The sequence below is a fragment of the Tenrec ecaudatus genome, chromosome 1 (genome assembly GCF_050624435.1).
Source record: "Tenrec ecaudatus isolate mTenEca1 chromosome 1, mTenEca1.hap1, whole genome shotgun sequence".
In the NCBI taxonomy this organism is placed as follows: domain Eukaryota; kingdom Metazoa; phylum Chordata; class Mammalia; order Afrosoricida; family Tenrecidae; genus Tenrec; species Tenrec ecaudatus.
This window is the reverse complement of record NC_134530.1, coordinates 110,610,179-110,616,178: the sequence shown is the minus strand read 5'-3', so window position 1 is coordinate 110,616,178 and position 6,000 is coordinate 110,610,179.

The window sequence follows — 6,000 nt, the reverse complement described above, 5'->3', positions numbered from 1 at the left end:
GGGCTTTGTTGCTTCTCAGCTAGATGGCCGCTTGTTTATCTCCAAGTCTTTAAGATTCCAGATGCTATATCTTTTGATAACTGGGCACCATCAGTTTTCTTCACCACATTTGCTTATGCACCCTCTTTGTCTTCAGCGATTGTGTCAGGATGGTGAGTATCATGGAATGCCAATTTAATAGAAAAAAAAGCGTTTTTGTATTGAGGGAGTACTTGAGTAGAGGTCAAATAGCCATCTGGTACCTTAACACTAAACCAGTAAATATACTCACATAAATGTATCTTCTCATCTACTTTTCTTTTAAATCATTTCATTGGGGGTTCTTAAATCTCTTATCACAATCCATACATTCATCCAGGGTGTCAAGCACATTTTTACATATACCACCATCATTTTCAAAGCATTATCTTCCCACTTGAGTCCCTGATATCAGTCCCCGATTTCTTCCCCTCCCTCTCCCACCTGCCCTCCCTCACGAACCCTTGATAAGTTATAGATTATTATTTTCATATCTTACATCATACTCTGTTGTCTCTCACTCTCCTTTTCTTATTTGTCCTCCTGGGAGGGGATTCTAGGTTGATCCTTGTGATCAGTTCCTCCTTTCTCCCCCACCCTCCTCTAATCCTCCTGGTCTCTCTCCTCTCCTGGTTGGCCCTGAGGGGTTCCGTTCTTTAATTATGTTTTGTTCTTGAAAACTACTTAATCTGACTGTTGTTCTGTATCAAAGTTTGTTCGTTTGCCTGCTATTGTTGACTATCCAAAGGACCCCTTTTATGATTTCTCCTACAGTTGTTCTGATTCTTACAAATTATCTTAATATCTTTAGGCTCTCGAGTGACATAGTGGCTGCATATTGGGACTCGATCTGAAAGCAGTGAGAAACCACCAGTGGTTCCAGGGGAGCGAGATGGGGCGTTCTACTCCCATAAACAGTTACAGTCTCAGAAAATCACTGCTCTGTCCTGCAGGGTTGCTATGGGTCAGCATCAGCTCTATGACAATGAGTTTGAGTTTAATATTTGTTTATCTGAAAGCCCACATTCCATTATCATATTTAAGAGACAGTTTTATAGGATATATAATTCTGTTTTGGCAGGTAACTTTTGTTTATATTTCAAAGTTTTTTTTTAAATGCAATCCCATTGAATTTTTGCTAGTCTGATTTCTACTAAGTAGCTATAATTTAGTCTTACCGGTTTCCCCATTTAGGTGACTTTGTTTCAACCAAGATGTTCTCGGAATATGTATATATATATATATATATATATATATATATATATATATATATATATATACACACACACCATATCTTGGTAACTTGTTTTTGAGGCCTATCTTCTTTGTCATTCATCTTCTCACATTTTGCGATATTAGGGAAGTTTTCTGCTAACAAGTTTTCAACAATATTCTGCAGTTATTTATTTCTTTTTGGTGCTTTGCTTTTTGTTTCCACATCTTCAGAAAATAAAATAATGCATGATTTTCTCCCTTGATAGTGTCCTATAATTCTTAGGCTTTCTTCATGTATCTTCATTCTTTTTTAAACCCTCCTTCAAAAAAATAAGTGTGAATGAATGTGTCCTCCATTTGCTGATCCAGTTTTCCAATGATTAATTTCTAATCTTTTATCCTCTTATCAGCTCCCTATTTCAATTTTTATGATTAACATTTTAGATTGCTAACAGCTGTTTTGTGTGGTTTCTAATTGCAGTTTTTGTCATTTTGTTCTTGTGTTGTTCTTCTGATTCTTCTATTGTGTTATGTGATCTCTGTCTTGAAACCTTGTAGAACTTTGTATATTAGTCTGCTGAATTCCTTATCAAGTGTTTCATTACTATTTTTCCCTTTGTTATCTTCTCTTTTCTTTACTTTGTTCACTTTTTGAAACTATTTTGTCCTGTTTCTTTATGTAATTTGATATTCTCTATTGCTTCGAGAGCATTGAAATGTTATCATATTTATTACTTGCTTGTTTGGTACATCTTGTTTTGCTTTTGCTTTACCTGAGTAGGTGGGGCTGACTGCACTGGAACTTACACAACCTATCACCTGTGTGGGATGGTGGGTAGGTGGCTGAGTATGAGTCTCCCCTGGCTGGTCTTGTGGATGTAGCACGGATAACTGATGAGGTGACGTGTTTGCTCATGTGGTCACCTTGGAGTTGTTGTAGGGAGCAATCTTATTAATCACTGGGTTGGGGGATAGTTTGGCATGGTTGTCTATGTTGTTCTTCACCAGGTGGATGGTATGGAAATTCTCACTGATTGCCCTAAGAATTATAAGGGACACATGCCTCAGTTACAGTGCATGGGATGCGCAGAGGGCAAGGTTGTTGAGATGCTATCGGTCCAAAAATAGCTGTTATGACAGTATGTCTACTGATGGCCATGGCAGAGTTGACTGGAAGGAGTAGGAGGTCCCCATAATGCACAGACTCCTGGGACTGGTGAATCTGTGTAGGAATTAGCAACATCAATTTGTGGACTCCCGACGACAGTAATTAGGTGCCACCATGTAATGGACCACCATTATAGACAACTGAGCAGAGAGGCAGTGACCATTAGATCTCAAAGGGTCTCTAGCACAGTTGACTAACAGATGAGGGACTTCCTAAGCCTCCTATCATGATAGCTAAGGGGAGATATGAGTGCCTCTATACATAGATTCTGGCTCAAGTGTTTGGGTTTAGAATTGGTGCTGCTAGTCCACAGATCCATGGTGTGGGTGAGTGGGCTGAAGAGAGATCACCAGCAGACATGGGCTCTCCTTGTAGGTGTCTAATTGGAATAGGGAATGCTGCCTCTCCACGAGCTCTACTCCTGGTTGGCTGGGAAAAGATGTGAACATTGTCAGATCACTGACCACCGGTGTAATTATCTTATCGGGATGAATGAGAGAACCTCCTGTTCCACACGTCCCCAGCAAAGGTGACTAGACGAAGGAGTGGGTGCATTGCTCTATAAGACCTAGATAGTGACTATGAAGAGAGGCTGGTGTTACTGGGCCATGCGGTGCCAGCACCAGTGGTTAGGCGGAAGTAGGTAGGAACCATGTGGACTGCCACGTATGGGCACAAGGAGAGTGTGAGTGCTTCCAGATCATGATCATGTGTGAAGAAGTACAATGCAAATGAGGCAAGGTGCTGCAGGCTAGCAGGCTTCTGGCTTGAAGTGCTGGTGGGACAAAATCGATGAGGTGATTGTATTTAACTATAGGTCAAGACATGGGTGCAGTTCCTCCTGCCTGACTGATGGGGGTTCCAGCTGGGAATGCTGCTCTGTTGGTTTCAATACGCTCCTGCTGTGCAGGTGTACCTAATAGTGTGCCAGCAATCAGCAGTTTCCCTTTTTTTCTGTTTTATAATTTTTTTCTCCACCTGGCATTTGGTCTGAATCTGCAGCCTTCTTTTGATGCTCATGGGTCCAAAGTGGTCATTTAAGTCCAATTCACGTCCTTTCATGGGTCTTTGCCTTAAGGGGATTTTATGTAGTAAGCAAGTGTGCAGCCATCCTCTGCGACTCTCTTCATGACATTGTTTTTAGAGGCACAAGGCTTTTGGAAAACTGTCTACGATATATTAAGCACAATACAAATATATTGTTTTATTATTATCTAGCAAATGGCTACTCTTTTTCTTATTCCATTTGCTATTCATGCTCTCATGCTTGCTAAAGTCTTGTTGCAGTTAGCCAAACCCCTTCTTTAATTTGTCAGGTTTAGTCCTGTTGCGTCTTTGTAAATGATATTACAGAAACTTCAGGCAAACATGGCACTTCCGTTCACAACTAAATATGAGGGGGCTTCAAAAGTTTCCTGAAAAAAAAAAGAAACTTAAAAAATGAAATGTTTTCCATAAACTTTTTGAAGTCCATTAGCACCAATTTGTAAAATTATATTTCGATTACAAAGTGGTCTATTACTCTTAATCCAAAATCTAAAATAAAACAAAAGCAAACACAAGAGATGTTACTGTGTGTTGATTTAAAGGATATAATTTTTTCAAAGTAAAGTTCAATCTCACACACAATTCTTAACATAATTTTGTTCTAAGCATTAATAATATTGATTTTTTTAATCTCCTACTTGAAGGGAATTTGAAGATACCTGTGATTTCTTTATCATTGTTTTCCTTTTAGTTAGCAAAAAAACTAACAAATTTGGGGTATGAATCTGTTTATTTAATTAATATAAACTGTTTCCTTGAGAAAATCATCAGAGAGAGGAAGTTTTATTTACAACTTGAAGTATTAGGGTGACGTAACCTTAGTTATTGAAAGTGAGGAGGACTTGAAGCGCTTGCTGATGAAGATCAAAGATGGCAACTTCAGTATGGATTACAAATCAATGGAAAGTCAAAATCTTCACAACTGGACTCATAGGTAATATCATGATAAGTGGGCAAAATATTGCAGTTGTCAATGCTCATGGACCTAGCAGTCAAGACATCAAGTGATGCATTGTATGAGGGAAATCTGCTGCTCCAGAATCAAGAGGGTGGCCTTGAGGACTAAGGCATGGTGAGCCCAAGCCATAGCATTTTCAGTCACATGTTAAGAATGTGACAGTTGGAGGACTGAAGAAGAAGTAATGCATTTGAATTATGGTGCTGGCAAAGAATGTTGAGAGTACCATGGACTGCCAAAAGAAGCAACAAATCTGTCTTGGGAAAAGTATAGCCAACGTGATCCTGAGAGGTAAGGAGGGTGAGATTTGGACATGTTGTCAGGAGAGAACAGTCCCTGAAGAAGGACATCTAGTTTGGTAAAGTCGAAGAGCAGCAGCAAAGAGAAAGATCTTCGATGGGATAGATGACACAGTGACTGCGTGGGTGGACTTAAACCTGCGAGCAACGATGAGGACGGCACGGGACCAGGCATTGTTTCCTTCTGTTGAGTGAAGGCTCACCATCATAAAGATCAGCTCGATGAACCTCACAAGAAGCTCAACAGACCCTTTCCTTAACATCGGCTTGTATTCTGATAATATTCTAACTGAAATATTTGAGCAACCTCTATTCTCTTTTGAAAACTTTATAAGAAATAAATATTGAATTCCTTTTTAAACTCTAAAATCCCTATAATTTGTTTAAAACCTTAGCATGTTCCCTTAAAGTGTTTTGAGTTTTCATTATCAGTAATATTAAATAAAATTAATATTTGTTGCATATTCAGAGTTGAACTCAAGCTTTGCCTTTTCTATTGGATCCAAAATAATCCACTTAATGAGTTTAACACATTCTTCATTCTTTTTATAGTTGTTATTATATAAAGTTTGTAGGCATTCTAAGTTTTCCATACCCTCTGTCTAGTTTTTGCTAGCTAGGGAGCTCATTAGTAGTTGCCTCTTATGAATAAATTGCCCCATGAGACTGTAAGAACTCCCAAATTCACAATTTCACATTCTTGCAAGAGCTCATTTAACTTTCTAAGTCAAATATAGCATATTAACATTTCTGTTTACAGAAGATTATTTTCCAGGGTATAGAGCTGTAACTGTTTAAGATATGATGAGAAATGTAGACTATATCCTTTTTTTCTACAAAGGAGGGTTCTGCACATATTAGGTTATTTAAAAAAAACACTATCCTTTTTTTTCTCCTTCAGAGAATGAGCTGTTCTGAGCGTTTCAATAAGAAAAATCACAGATTTGAAACAAAATGTAGCTTTTAGTGATGCTTTATTGCACACCAAGTTTCACACAATACAAGTTCAAGTGATTGAATATGTTAAAATATGTCTCAATATTATTAAATATGTAAAATAAAATCTGTACACATCACAAATCACAAAATAAGGAAACTTACCAGCAGCAATCAGGAGCTGTCTCACTCATGACCTCAAGTCCCATTGGAGCGCTAACTGGTAGGGCTGGGACTTCATATATATTTTTATAAACTCTTTATCTTGTTTACCAAGTCAGCCATCTGTCTTCAGTGTAGTCTTATCTTGTTTTTACCTTCCATATTTTGTTTAAATTTAAATCTTGTTTTTATGCTTT